We start from the raw sequence: 16769 nt of genomic DNA, 5'->3' as shown, positions 1-16769 counted from the left end.
CTTTTGCTAAAGTTTTTATGAACTCACTTAAATCAAGTCAAGGGTTGTAACTTATTTTGGTGACTGTTGTTTTAAGGAAAGTATAATATGGTATTTTCTAAACTTTACTAATGGATGGATATCTCATGTTTTTATCATATAGCCTTGTTATAATTGTTGCTATGGTATTAAGAAGTCACACCAAATAACCCACGCTTCCGCAAAGCTAGGGTGTGACATCGAAAGGGGGAGTCTGAAGAAATCTGGGAAGAGATTGTTCGCTGATGAAAAGAGAAGAACAGACAGAATGATAAAGACTGAAGATATTGAAGACTCGACACTTAAGACTCGTCAACATCCGAGGGGGAGTCTGTTGGTGCATACGTCTGTCAACTTCGTCTTGTATCGAGTATTGCTTTGCTCATGGAACGAAGTTCAAGAAATCAAGATAAAAGCTAATTCCGCTTGAGATGGTCTAATTCCGCTTGAAGGGTCATCGAGTAATTCCGCACCGAATTAGAGTGTAATTCCGTGTGAAGTGTTAATTCCCCTTTATTGCTTAATTTTGTTTCTATGTAATTCCGTTTGAGCCTGTTCAAACGGAATTAGGTGAGTCTATAAATAGAGGTTGATCTGTTTCATTTGGAACGAAATTAGGAAGGGTGTTTCCGATGGTGAAGTTCTGTCGAAGTGTCTACAGACTTGTAATTGTTACCAGACCAATAGAAAGACAGTTTAAAGTGATATTCCAGCTGAATCACACACAATATGTCTGTTTCCGCCTTTTATATTGTGTAGAACACCTCTGATCGACTCATTTCGGGTCTGCACACGATCCTACACTAGCAACCTTTTTTTCTTATTTTTGTAGGTCATGTGCTTCAGATTTTGTTAGTTCTAGAAACTGATGTTGAAAATTTGTAATTTTGAGGATTGTGTTGCTGATTTCAATAGTTTAGAAACTGGTGGCGTGTTTGTGCTGGTTCGACAAAGCCAGAAAGCGGAGGCGACGGCTAGGGTTTCGATTAGTGATCTCGGTCCGATGTTCTTCGCATCCACTCAAGATGGTAAAGATGGAATTCCAGCATTGCTTGGTGTTACAGGTGTGCTTGATTTGGTGGGGTTGAAGTTGAACGTTTACTTGAGTCCTTTGTGTATTTTTCATTATTATTGAAAATCTCTGTAGGATCGTGTACAGACCCGAAGGAGTCGTTCAGAGGGGTTCTAATCTGTTTCAGAGGCGGAAACTAAGAAACAGATGTGGAAAACAGCTTAATTCACTTTAATATGCCTTATATATTGATCAGCAATTGTTTACAATCAAACGGCACTAGGGGCAACACTTCGGTACCAGAATTACACAAAAGATGCAATGATTTCGCTTGGAACAACTATTTATAGGGCAAGGGGTTCCGCTTGAAAGTGTCAAGAACCATTTCAAGCGGAATTACTTGATTGTGATTTCGCTTTAAACTGTTACTTGACATTTCAAGCAGAATCAACCCCATTCAAGCGAAATCAGATTTAAACACACCTAAACCATATTTTCTCGTACAATGTGCCCTGATATAACAAATCTAGAAATAAGACTCGATACAAGACGAAGTCGACAGATGCATGCACCAACAGACTCCCCCTCAGATGTTGACGAGTCTTAAGTGTCGAGTCTTCTCATCTTCAATCTTGATCAGTATTTGGGCTTTACTCTTTTGAAACTTCTCTCTAAATTCTTCAGACTCCCCCTTTCGATTAGCTGTCATTCCTTAAGTTCATCAACATTATCAGCTTCAGGATCATAATCTGGCTCTATTCTCAGATTCAGAGTCCTCAGGTATCAGAAACTAGCTCTTCTCAAATCACATGCTCCCTTAGATGTTGTTCCAAGATCGTGACCTGGCTCTTATCCAGCTCAGGTTATCTGCACATTCTCTTCCACACAATAAGTTTCACAAATTTTAACAATTTATATTAAAATGTATGTACCAACTCAGACTCCCTTTTTCAAACAACCAGAAAATCTGTGATCAATTTCAGAAAAACTTAAAACATTTTTCGATTTAACCTACTCCCCCTCACAAACTAGTCATCATGTTTAGCACTTGGAATTTTGAATATCAGCTTTCCAACATCAGTTGTCGAAAATCTTCTAGAATTCTTTTTTTTAAATTTTATGCTAAAACACACACAAAATCTTTTTGGACTTTTGACTGTAATAAAATGCAGTAAAGAAATATTTACAGACAATATTTTTGTGAGTTTGTGTAAGAGGATCATATCAGTTTTTGACCAGTCACAAGTACCGTTGAGCTTAGTTACACAATAAGGATTAAACAATTCACTTAGATTGCCAATATACTGATCCACTTAAATTCTCACACAAATTTCAACTGCTTCAGGATATGAATTAGATGAATTAAGGACTTAAACTCATTCATGTGTCCCACCTCTTGAATATACTCCCGTATCCAGATCCCAATATTCAGTCTTACAGTCTTACAGGTGAGTATACCACAGATGATATGTGTAAGGGGTTAAATGGGAAGAACCGTGAGAGCTCAGGTCAGAACTTCCGTTCAGCAGAGAGATCACAGTCCGACTTTTGGTGTGTCCCCTTTAGAGGATCTTTTCTTCAACAGCACATGATTAGCATTTTTTAATGTTTCATCATTTTTTGTACTGAGGGCGATGCTATATTTCAAGCAATGCGGAAAGTATTATACGGGGACTAGGTCAGAATTTCCATTCAGCAGAAGTCCCGGGATAATACCCCAGATATCACTGAGCATAAAGACCTAGTATCTCATAAATAGGGATCTTTCAAACGAAATTTCAGGGGTTACCTATATATCCAAGTAGTGTTCCCCACAAAATAAGCAAGTTTGAATTTGAATTTAAGTTTATATCCCGAAAAAGCTTACTAAATGTGTAAAAACCTATCGGCATATCATCAGTGAGACCGTTTAACACTATTTAAACATTACATTTCTTTAGCATACCGTAACTGTCTACTGAAGTACTATCATTTCCTCTTTTTCGCAACAAACTCATTTTTGCATTTTATCATGTTTTTGGATTTTTCAATTTTCTAATGTTTTTGGATTTTTTGAAAATTCTTACTCCCCCTAAAATTCACAAACATTTAAAGAAAAAAGAAAACAAACTATACAAGTAAAGTTGACAACTGATATCAAATCACATCAATTCGCCATCCGCTTGGCATAAACAATCAGAACTCCCCCTTTCAACAAACTATTTTCTCATTATGATTTCAAAACACTTAAGTTTGTTTTAACCAAAATGATTTTTCCGGAAAATAAGTTTTGCTGATTTTACCACTTGTAGGTTAGGGGTTTATCACATTGTTTTTCTCAACCATTTGACAAATATAACAATTTTGAATTTTAACAACAATATCATTTGTAGAAAATCAAGTACAACTTAATGTCCCTGATTTACCACTTTGAAAGACGAAATATCACAAAAGTGAATTTCTCAAGAAAGATGCCGATTCCTGCTCCACACTTACCAACCTGGGAGCTCCGGCAAGTCAGATTTTTCAATGGTAGAAAATGTCCACCCAAGCCTGACCAGCCTTGGGCGATACCAACTCCTCTTTTGTTGGGGTGTAGGTTGCTTTTTCGTAGCATAAAAATCTTTTACCCCTTTAACCTTTCTATCGATCATCTTCCCAAAAATTTTCTTTACATTTCCATTAAAAGCTTTCTCAACATCAAATTCATTCTTCTCAAAATAAAATTGATTCGAGATCTCAACTTTCCCAATCTTTTGTTTAAAATTCTCAGTCCTCAATGGTGGAAAGTTATCATCATCCATCAGAGGAACTGAGTTTTCACCTTTTTTAACAACATGTAGCTCCTCTGATTTTGTGGAATCAGACTCATAGCCAGATTTTACATCTGATTTCTTAACAAGCCAGACTTGACTATCAAGATTTCCCCTTCGTTTGTAAAATCTTTTCGAACATTCACCAACTTCATATTTTGAGTTTTTGAACACTTTAAATTTCTCAGTTGGTGGTTCAGTTTTATCAATAACAATTTCTTTCAGTTTTTCTTTTTCTGAAACTCCCTTTTTTGTCTTTGTTGCCAACGGACAATTTCATGCAATGTGACCAACTTCATTGCATCTAAACCATGTTCTTGTTTCTTTTCTCTGAAGAGCTTCATTTTTCTTCTTTTCAGCAAGAAATTCTTGATTTGGAGACAGAATCAGCTCTTCTTCCATGATTCGGTAACACGTTTTTCTAAAACAGACAGTTTTAAGCGGAATATCCAATCTGTTTTCAAGCGAAATATCAACCCACAATTTCAAGCGAAATCCCAAAACACAAATTCAAACGGAATAAGCAACTTGGAGCGAAATCACCAGCAAACTTTCAAGCGAAATTAGATAGAAGCGAAATTACTGATTTTGCTTGAACTTTTTCAAGCGGAATCTGACTTGAAGCTAAAACACTAATTTCCCTTGAACCTCTTCAAGCGGAATACCAGCTTTTGAAGCGAAATCAGATAATTTGGAGCGGAATATCCCAAGCGAAATGTCTATCTCGAGCGGAATCACAAGGTGTTCGTTCAAGCGGAATCAGTTCGAAGGTCCATTTCTGTCATTTTTAAACCGAATTTTGCATTGATTCTTTCAAGGCTTTGTTAAAATGAAATTTCCTATAAGTTGTGAAAAATTCAAACCATTTTGTCCATTAAAACTTGTTCAATTGAAGAAAGAAGGTGTAGAAGCAAGAAAACACAATGAAATCCAGCTGAAATCTGCAGAACTCCTCCTCCTGTGCTCTGATACCACTTGTAGGATCATGTACGGACCTGAACGAGTCGTTCAGAGGGTTATAATCTGTTTCAAAGGCAGAAACTAAGAAACAGATGTGGAAAACAGCTTAATTCACTTTAATATGCCTTATATATTGATCAGCAATTGTTTCAATCAAACGACACTTCGACAGCACTTCGGTACCGGAATTACACAAAAAATACAATGATTTCGCTTGGAACAACTATTTATAGGGCAAGGGGTTCCGCTTGAAAGTGTCAAGAACCATTTCAAGCGGAATTACTTGATTGTGATTTTGCTTGAAACTGTTATTTGACATTTCAAGCGGAATCAACCCCGTTCAAGCGAAATCAGATTTAAACACACCTAAACCATATTTTCTCGTACAATGTGCCATGATCTAACAAATCTAGAAATAAGACTCCATACAAGACGAAGTCGATAGATGCATGCACCAACAATCTCATGTATGCATTATGCAATCTACTACCTGATGTTCTTGATTCTTAACTGTTTCGTCTGTTCATGTCTTGATTTGCTGACATTACTTGCATGTGTTGAAAAATATGGTTGCAGGGGATATACCAGCAGTAGCTACCGCGGAGGATATTGATATTGCTGTGAAAGCAGCACGCAGAGCTCTTAAACATGATGAAGGAAAAGAATGGGCATCAGCTTCTGGGGCTCATCGTGCAAAGTATCTTGGTGCTATTGCTGCAAAGGTAAGGATTTTCTGGATGATATTCTAAATTTGGGTTTGGTTTGTTTTCTATCGTTAATATGCTAAAGCTTTCAATTATGCATAGGTCACTGAGAAAAAGGATATGTTCGCTAAGCTTGAAGCCATTGATTGTGGAAAACCACTTGATGAAGTAGCATGGGATATGGTATGCCCATTGCATATAATTATTTTGCTATATTTTCTTAACTAAGCATACAACCAGCTAATGTATATGTTATTACTCAGGATGACGTTGCTGGATGTTTTGAGTATAATGCTGATCTTGCTGAAGCTTTGGATGCAAAACAAAACGCACCTTTAAATGTATATGTTAATCTTCCAATGGATACCTTTAAATTCCATATCATCAGGATTCAGGGAACCAATTGGTGTTGTTGGGCTGATTACTCCATGGTACTCTCTACCTCTACTGTAATAATGATTTGTATTTTCTAATAATATTTTTCTTATACTCTGTTTTATTTGTTTTCTATAGGAATTATCCTTTGCTAATGGCTATTTGGAAAGTTGCATCTGCACTGGCTGCTGGGTGTGCTGCAGTACTTAAGCCATCGGCATCTGTGTAAGTCCTATCTTATCATTTTCTGTTTCTTTTTTTTTTTTTGCATTATGGTGTATGATATTCTTATATATATCATTTATTAATATATTTCCAGCACATGCCTGGAATTAGGCGAAGTATGCAGGGAGGTGGGGCTGCTCCCTGGTATTCTCAATATCGTGACGGGATTGGGTCCTGAAGCAGTTGCTCCTTTGGCTGCTCACCCTGATGTTGATAAGGTTGTGTAAAATTTCTTTTTTAGATTAACATGTTTGGTGCTTTTATAATCTGCTAAATACGGAGAGGTCTCAAGGATTTATTTTCCTAAAGATTACGAGTCTGGCAGTCTTAAAGGGTACGGTTTGTTTTATACTGAATCTGTTGTTTGATAATCTAATTTTAACCAAAAAGGAGTTTAATTTCTATCTTTTGATGGGTGGATTTGATGACCATGTTGGAATAATTGGAGATTGGATGGCTGGGAGCTGTTTAGATTGGTTGGGCTCAGACCCTTTGTGGCTGCTGAAGGCCCAATATTAGGGTGGGTTTGGTTGTTGGACGCTACTGCCAAAGGCCCAGTTATGGGCTCTATAGAGTCTCACTAGGCTTGATAACTGGCCTGAAGTTAAGCTCCTGATATCCGTTTGCTGGTTAAAATGGGCTGCCTTAGTGAACATAATAAGTGGGCTTTGTAGCGGCTATTTTGGTCCGGGACATATGGGGATGTTATATGCTCAGTTCGGATTGGATTTATTGAGGAAAAATGGGATGAAAGCTAAGGGTAATGGGTTCAAAAAATGGCGTTGGTGTTAATATAGATTCTCCTGTTTGGTTGGCTTTCGCGGTACACCTTGGTATAGGTCGCTATGCTTTAATAGACATTTTTGTAAAGGTTCTTACCAATGTTGGTTTGTTTTCATTGATAGCGTCATGTTTAGTAACGCTAGGTTCTTTTGTATGCCAAAGCGTGGTTGGATGATGTTACTGTATACCAATACCCATGGCATGGCTGGAGTATCTCTCATGTTACATTCATCTAAGTTAAGAGGTTAGTTAGTTAATAATTATACTTGTTAGGATGTCGAATTTCAAGACTTTTGTTCTCCAAATATATGTTTTCTGTTTGTTTCTGAGATGTACTCATGGGGTTGGGTCTATAGTATATATAAATTGAAACAATAGTTTATCAAAGTTCAAATTGTTAGTCAAGTATAATAACTAGAAGCAACTGACTAACCTGACAGGCAAGTCAATTTTAATATTGCGTTTAAAAAAAGTCAATTTTATTTTTGGAGCAGGGCTCATCAACCATCATCTCATGTAATTTATTTGTATATTATTAATTACAGATCAGATCAATTTACAACAATAGACAGTTGAATTTAAAGTTAATCTGAAATCAAGAAATCTATAATAGCAATGGATCAAAAACTGTATAATTATTGAACTGATTTTAATTCACTTTTTATCCGAAATTAATGATCTGTAATAGCTATTGATTTGTTTTTATTTTTATGTTTGAAAATAGTTTATTATATCAACTTTCAAATTTCTTGGTTTTATTTTCACGGACGTACATACATACTTTTCCAAATCCTTCTAAGTACATACATGGTTCTATTTCTTCATTCGGATTATTCTTCTATGCGTTTGACTTTTGTTCTAGCTTTTTAAATCGAGGGCCAATATCTGATTTGGTTTTTTTAAACAACGATGCTCCGATACCATGACAAATTTAGAGTTTTTCCATATTGATCAACCATGAGTCACCTATTCAGTTATGTAGGTGTAACTGAATTACAAGATAATAAAATAAGGTTAAGAAAGAAACGTACCAAGTAATATCCCACTCATTACGTATAGTATAGAAGGGTGAGATGGGAGCGAACATAGAGTGATTGATTCTAACGTGGCCCTCATCAGTTTTTTTTAGGTAGTCTTTATTTCATATTGCTTATTCAATAAATGCATTAATATTTGAACAAAATATATTTACTGTATTGGGCTTAATATATATAGCTAGATTATGAAGAAAATATGTCAAAATGAAAACTTGAAATGATATAACTAAAGCCTATGAATACTGATACATAAGAAACATGATAAATACATAAGAAACATGGGCTACCACAATTTTATCTAATAACAGCCTCTTATGAAGAATAATGGCCTTCATCTTTTTTCTTTTATTGCTATTGTCTTATAGTGGTTTCTTTTTTTTTTTTTTCCCTTCATTCTTTTTGCCTTATAGTAAGTTTGTATATGTTTAGTTTGCCGTATAAGTTTGTATTTGCCTATGTTTTATAGATTACGTGATAGCATAAATTCGCGTTTTTATTTTACAATTGTTCTTAGTTTTAGTCGTCCTTTGCGGTTTAAATGTTGTGTTTTCCGTTGCATCGCGAATTTGGTTTTGGTTATGGCTAAAAACTGAACCGCCCTGTACATAGCCCTAAACTCACCAACCTAAGTAATATGTTTCCCATCATATCGCGCGGGTAAACGACTAGTATATATATATATATACATATATATATATACATATATATGTATATATATATATATATAAGTATATATATATATATGTATATATATATATGGGTAGGGATCCTAAGTTAACCTACCCTAATATGAGAACAAAATGAACCATTATGGACCCTTGATTTTGTAGATTATAGATTTTAGATTAATGGCAAAATTGTAATTAAGGATATAATAAGTTTAATATTAATATTAATGTAAAGGGTAGAAATGGAAATTTCATATTAAATGTATGTGGTTTGAAAACTATAATCCCATAAATCTCTTTATCAGTTTCCAAGATACACACCATAATCAAGAAATTCTTTATACTTTAATAAAAAAAACTGACGTACATATCTTCAACCGATCCTCTCTCTCTCGTATCTTCTTTTCATCCAATACTAATGGTAGTATACACATGTGTATTGTTTCCCATTTCAGTTGTTGATATAAGAAGACATGTGTAATCGTGAATTGTGAAATATAGAAACTGTACATATGTGTGCATGCATTGAAGCTGGAATGCTATGTCGTGTAACTAACAATGTTCATGTTTTTTTCTGGTTCAGTACTAATCGGAGTATACACATGTGTATTGTATCCCATTTCACTTCTTAGATATAAGAATACATATGTGTAATCTTGAATTGTGAAATATGTAGACTGTATATACACATCATCTTCTTCTGGCTGTTAATCGATGAAGTTTGTGAAACTATAGGTTTGATCGTGTGTGTCAGACATAATATTACTTTTTATCGAAATAACTCCAAGGATGATGGAAAAAAGTGGACAGAATGAAAACAATAAGATGTTCGAATTGGTTGAGAATGATGAACAACACAAATGCAATACAAATCAACGTGGTTTTTTTGGGTGAAATCTGAATTCAAACTTACGCACAGATCTTTGGATCGCAAGATTATAGGGGTAGTTACATGTATTTTGTAACTGATCATGATAAAAGAAAACTGAATATGTCTTAAATTTAATTAAAAAATTATGTTTAAATGTATAAGACAATCATACCATTATATTTTTAAAACTAGATCAATGGCCAAGATGAGTTCGTTTTGTTCACAATTAGGGTAAAGTTCATAAATGAACCTAACCCTCCCCTATATATATAGGGAAAGGTTCATCTGAGAACCACCTTTATTGCAAGAACCGCGAGAACCAATGTAAACAAAAAAAAAAACCTAAAAAAATCCAAAAAACCTACAATTTTTTTTAATATTTTTTCTAATAAAAATCGCTATATTTTGTTACCAAAAAAAAAAAAGAAAAACGTTTTTTTTCGAGTAACAGTTTTGGATGCACATGTGCATATGTATCATTTCTTGGACAAATTCCATAATATATTACCAGTAGTAGAAAAATGCACTTTCATTTACACTACCATATGTAATACACTACTTTTTACATTAACAATATTAGAAATGCGAATGTGCATCTATATGTATCAACATGAAATAAGATGTTTTGATACAAAAAGTTTGAGATTTTAAATGATGAAGTAGGCCCATATACTTGTGTTTTGGTTAGTTATATCTAGTGGTTGATGGTTTGATTATATTTGTCACTTTATGATGTAATATGTTGTTTGGATGGTATAAAGGGTGTTGATGTACATATAATAAAGTGAAATATTGGTAATAGTATTGTAATATGGATGGTAAATGTAACGCCCGGCTATTTTGTACTTTCCATTTATAGGAGGTTTTGTTCGTAATCTATTTTTGGAAACCTTGTATTCTTGTAATCTTTTCCTTTCTTTGTAATCTTTATCAAATCGAGACTTGGATCATTAAAGAAACTGGTATTTCGTTACATATATGTTGTATGCACTCTAATTATGCTCGTATGTTTAACTTCGTGCATCAATCGATGTTTAATCATATTACATGGAATCTATGTGTGAAACTTATGATCAAACTAAACTTATGCTTTAAACGTGTTTTGAACAAGAACGACACTTGAATTGATACTTATACGCTCGATTATCCTTGGTTTATATTCCTCATGCATAAACATACCTTAATCTATGCTTTTGTGACAAGAATGGTCCTAAAAACACCATAAATCATCAACTACACAACTATAGGGGCCAAAATTGTAAAAAATGAAACTTGTTTCCGGAACCCAGGTGGCGCGCGGCCCGCGTCCCCTAGCCTGGATATCCCAGGCGGGCCGCGTGAGGCTCGTGTCTGCAGAGCTCTTGGATGGTCGCGACCAGCCACCATTTTGAGCGGGATTTTTGAGTTTAAACCGTGTTTTGGCTCTTGTAATCACCTTGAATCAACCCTAACCACCTCCTTATAAATACCCAAGCTTCCCCAAGCACTTGGACACTTTCACCACTCTCTAATATCACCAAAACACTCCCAAATTAAAGCAAGAATCTGCATTTTCGGACAGATTCATACCTCTACACTAAACTTGGTATAACTTGCTCATTTCTTAATGAAAACACTTGATTCTTCTTCCTATTTGCTTGGTTAATCATGGAGTTTGATTCCTTGACTTCTCCTTGGAGAAATCAGACCTAGAATTGCTCTGAAATTGACCAAAAACTTTTTGTTTTGTTACAAACTTATGTAAACTTCATCCAACTTGTGTTTGACACAACTCAAGCCAATGTCCTAATGCTTACAACCCCTCTTACGGTTGGTTAAGCTTAAAAACATGGTTGAGACATCTAAATCAGGGGTTAAAACCTCATAAACTTTCTGTTTTTAATTAGGGTTTTACCCACAAGTAGTGTTCAAGTATGAAACTTGATGAATGTGTGATGGTTGGACTAGCTTGGGCTATCCTTCATAAGAATCCACTCATTACTTGATGTTTTGCTATAGTTTAGTTGTTGTTAATACCATAATACTTGTATGTTCGTGACCCTCCTTGTTGTTTATAACAACAAGTGTAGTGGTGAACAATAGAGGTGCCTAAATGGAAGCTTGTTCTTCCTACCTCATGTATGAACTCTATGACACAAAGAGGTGCCTAAATGGAGACATTGATCTCCTACCTCATGCTTGAATCATAAGACTTGTAATCTATATAATATCTAAGCTATCCTATGTACATATATACCTAAGTAACTAAACTTGATGATAACTTAATAGTTACTTGTCAAGAATATGTTACATCATCTATGACCATGCTCTTGTTACGACTCTAATGGACCTTTGAATCCATGAAATCATACCAACTCTTTTGAGTTCTAATAGTGTCAAGAACAAGGGTTATGTGTACAAGATGATTATTTTTACTTATGTTATTTTCTATACAATTTAAACTCCGAATCTATAATCTTCCGTAAACGCCAAACTCACACACCTTGTTTGCCTCGTGTAGAAGGACAAGGTGCTCCGAATTAATCCATCCACCAACTCACTCGCGGGATTTCAAGTAGGAAAGCTTGCAACCACCGTGAGTATACTCGCAACCGCCTTTTTATGTTTACCACTTTTTGGGGTGTAACATGTTACCTTATTAAAACACACTTAAACTTATTCTTTATGCAATGCACGAAAACAATCCTTATACGTGAATACTATGTTATGATACTCGATGCTTATGTGGACCATACTTATGTGATATGTTTTAGTCATTAGCTCTCACGAGCCTTCCTTCGACATGTATAGCGCTATAGGAGTAACGCACCGCCCCCCTTAAACTTGGGTCATGTTGAATTAATTAAACTTTCTTGCGTAAACAGAGGTTGGCTAGAAATATTGCATGCCACGCTAGGTTGATCTCGTATAGACTAAGTTGCCATGTAGATTCATTTTAAACTTTTAAACTTATACTTATACTTATGCTTAAACTTGTATACTCGCCTTTGCTTTTGCATTGAATTGTATTTTAAACATGTTACCGGGATGATGATGCTATGAAAAGAAGTAGCGTTGATGCCTAGATACACATTTAGACGTTTAGGTTTAATATGTTGTGTCAATTTTGCTTGTGTTGTTATGTACTTCTTTTGAACTTGTTGTATTTGAATTTCTTGTAATGTTGACAATTTACTTTATGAAATGAAATCGGTTTATTAAATATTGTCACAAATAGCGTTATGATGTCTCTAGCAATCTTCACACTTCGTCTCATCCCGATGTTTCCGCCATTGGTTGGGGTGTGACAGTAAAAAGCAATGGTATTGTATTATGGATGGTAGGAGGTAACGGTAGTGTAGTATGGATGGTATGATAGATGAAAGGGAATGTGTTTTAGAAACTTTGTCTCTTATTTGTTGTTTAAAACTTTTGTACTCTACCATGCATGCTTCCTAGCTACACTTCTTGTTATTAAATTTATGCGCCTTTCCTAAGGCTAACACGAATACACTTATGCTATTTTATACTCTTGTAACATCAACGAGACAACTTTACCAAAATAGGCGTGAAACCCACAATTTGGTAAACGACTCTCACTCTACCTTTAATCTATTTTTGCACGAAATTCACCATTAAGCTAGGAGTGACATCCACAACTTAATGGTAATTTCCATTTCAACTCTAGTGGACCCTTGTCAAAGCGTCAAAATTTTATTTTTGGCCGACAAGTACCAACCACATTTAGGGTACGAGATCGTCAAGTTAGGGGTGAAACCCGCATCTTGTCGATTAAGTCCCATACTTGATTTTTATTCTCGCCAAAGTCCCGAATGTTCCAATCATTTAGAGATGTGTAGTAACCGGAAGGGTAAGATATCGTTAATCGCTTCTCGACGAGAGTATCTTACTTATAGGCCAAAGCACAATATCTCTAAATCGAAAGGACTTTCGACCCACTTTGGAATTGTCGACGTTTCTCTACCCGAAACAATCCTATGTTTTATTGAGCCTCTCTTTTATGTATCTCAATTTATATGTGATTTTATACTTGAACGTTCATTCATTTCGAAATGTCGTTTTAATCATTTCGCACGTTACCGCAATCATAAACAATAATAATTCTCATGAACAAACTAAATTTATACCCTCTTTACACAACTTATGTGTTATACTTGTTGAATGCATGTGGAAACTTATGCTCTATGTGAACTTTACTTGATACATGAACATTTACTTGCTTTTACATACACAAACCTTATTTTCAACTAATGATCAAGTCTCATCCTTTCCTTCTCTTTTTTTTTTCAATCTTTTAGATGTCGTCTAGCTCCTCCAAGAGACGCAAGTCAAAGAAGGGTTCGACTTCCACCGCCATGTCTCAAAAAGATTGCATGAAATTTATGGCCAAACAATTTGCTAAAGTCCTACCCGACATCGTTAGCAAGATTCAAACCGATTCACCGCATGGCTCTGCTAACTCAAAGGCAGACAAACCCAAACCAACCTTCCAGTTTAAGCAATTCATGGCTTGTAAACCCTTAGAATTTACTGGCAAGAATGGCGCTACCGCCATGATGAACTGGTTTGATGCCATTGAGCTTACCTTCTTGCAAAGTGGTTGCCCTGACGAACTAAGAACCTTGAATGCAATTGGGGTGTTCCGTGAAAAGGCACTCGAGTGGTGGACGACTGAACGTAACAAAAGAGGAAACGAGGTCGCACATGCTATGCCTTGGGACGATCTCAAACAGCTTATGAAAGACCACTTCTGTCCTCCTCATGAACTCCAAAAATTGGAGAACGAATTTTGGAACCTTACTCAGAAGGGGAGTGACATGGATGGCCTGATTACGCGCTTTAAACAACTCAGTGTTCTTTGTCCTGGACAAGTTGAAACCGTTCCTAAAACCGTAGCCAAATTCGTCCGTTGTGTTGCACCTTCCCTGACAAACCACCTTGCCTCTGCTAATCCCCAAACCATTCAAGATGCTTTTCGTATAGCCACGGAACTTAACAACAATTGCGTTATCCATGGAACCTATGATAAAGTTTCAACGAAGAATGCACGCCAAGCTACAACTGAAACTACCACTGTTGAGCCCTCACCCTCCCAATCGTCCAAGAAAAACCAAGGCAAGAAGCGGAAGGCTTCGAGCCAAAATTGTGCGGTCGTCACTCCGCCAAACCCTCAACCCTTACAAGCTTTAGCCGCCGTTGCACCCGCAAACACCGAACCACGAAAACAAGGTTATGTTGGAACTCATCCCAAATGCACCACCTGTCTGTTTCACCATCCTGCCAATGTACCTTGCCGCAAATGTGCCACCTATCAGAAGTATGGACATTTTGCTAACCGTTGTCGAATCTCCTCTCAAAATGCTCCTGTGCGAGCATGCTTCAAGTGCGGCGACCTCAATCATCTCGCCAATGTTTGTCCCCAGCGCTATCAACCTCAACAACAGCAGCAACTGCAACAACCACCACATCAGCAACAACAAGCTCAGAAACCTGCTAGAGGCCGAGCTTTTGTCATCACCGCTGCTCAGGCTCAAAACGCAAACGACGTCATTACCGGTACGTTTCTTGTGAACCATATTTACGCTTCTTGTCTATTTGATACTGGCGCCGATAAGAGTTTTGTGTCGCTAGAATTCGAGCAATTGCTTAAGTGTAAACGCTCTAAGTTGCCAAAATCTTTCGCTGTCAAAGTCGCTAATGGTAAATCCGTCACTGTTGATTCCGTTCTTCCCAATTGTTCCTTGATTCTCAACGATCATACGTTTCCGATCAACCTTATACCTATGCAAATGGGTAGCTTTGACATCATAGTAGGCATGGACTGGCTTAGGCGAGTTCGTGCTGAAGTTGTTTGTTCTGAAAAGTTTATCCGCCTTCCTCTTCCAAACGGTGATTCTCTACACGTCTATGGTGAGAAACCTTCTCAAGGTCTCAAGCTTATGTCGTGTATCCAAGCAAACAAATGCTTATGCAAGGGTACCTTCACCTTTCTCGCCCACATTGTGGAAAAGAAGGACAAAGGCCCAAGCATAAGCGACGTTCCTGTTGTACGCGACTTTCCGGATGTATTTCCCGACGATCTTCCTGGTCCGCCTCCTGCTCGTTCTGTCGATTTTCGCATCGACTTAGTTCCTGGCGCTACGCCTGTCGCTAAGTCTCCCTATCGTTTAGCACCCTCTGAGATGCAAGAGCTCTCGAGTCAACTTCAAGAGCTCCTTGACAAAGGCTTTATACGCCCTAGTACTTCTCCTTGGGGCGCTCCCGTTTTGTTTGTCAAAGAGAAAGATGGGTCATTTCGTATGTGTATTGACTATCGTGAGCTCAACAAGCTTACCATCAAAAACCGATACCCTCTTCCTCGCATTGATGACCTCTTCGATCAATTGCAAGGCGCAACCTGCTTTTCAAAGATCGATCTTCGTTCTGGGTATCATCAACTTCGAGTACTCGAAGAAGATGTACCTAAAACCGCTTTCCGTACACGTTTTGGTCATTACGAGTTCGTGGTCATGCCCTTTGGTTTGACAAACGCACCTGTTGTTTTCATGGATTTAATGAACCGCGTGTGCAAAGCATACTTGGACCGTTTTGTGATCATCTTCATCGACGATATTCTCATCTATTCCAAGACGCAAGAAGAGCATAAGCGACACTTGCACCTTATCCTTGAACTCCTTCGTGCTGAACGTCTATACGCCAAATTCTCCAAGTGTGAATTTTGGCTAAAAGAGGTTCAATTCCTTGGTCATACTGTCAACGAACTTGGAATTCATGTTGACCCCGCAAAAATCAAAGCTGTGAAAAATTGGATCGCACCTAAATCTCCGTCTGAAATTCGCTCGTTTCTTGGCCTTGCTGGTTACTATCGTCGTTTCATCTCCAACATTTCAAAAATCGCTGTTCCTTTGACCTCCTTGACTCAAAAAGAGAGACCTTTTGTTTGGGGTCCCGAACAAGAGGAATCTTTTCAAACGCTCAAGGACATGCTTTGCAATGCTCCTATCCTAACGCTTCCTGATGGTAACGATGATTTTGTCGTGTATTGCGACGCTTCAAACCTTGGCCTTGGTTGTGTCCTCATGCAACGTGACAAGGTTATCGCTTACGCATCGAGACAACTCAAAATTCATGAGAAAAACTATACTACCCACGACCTTGAACTTGGTGCAGTCGTTTTTGCATTGAAGATTTGGCGACACTACCTTTATGGTACTAAATGTGTGGTCTTCACCGACCATAAGAGCCTTCAACACATCTTCAACCAAAAGGAACTAAACATGCGTCAACGTCGTTGGGTGGAATTGTTAAACGACTACGATTGCGA

The 16769-nt window shown here is 37.0% G+C and overlaps 1 pseudogene; it reads left to right on the top strand.

Moving 5' to 3' along the window:
• The first annotated feature begins 886 nt into the window (after window positions 1–886).
• LOC110924267 lies at window positions 887–6313 on the top strand (annotated as a pseudogene).
• Window positions 6314–16769: the final 10456 nt, after the last annotated feature.

Source organism: Helianthus annuus, chromosome 4 (assembly GCF_002127325.2).
Source record: "Helianthus annuus cultivar XRQ/B chromosome 4, HanXRQr2.0-SUNRISE, whole genome shotgun sequence".
Taxonomy (NCBI): Eukaryota; Viridiplantae; Streptophyta; class Magnoliopsida; order Asterales; family Asteraceae; genus Helianthus; species Helianthus annuus.
The sequence above is the reverse complement of the archived record's forward strand: the minus strand, read 5'-3'. Positions and strand labels throughout refer to the sequence as shown.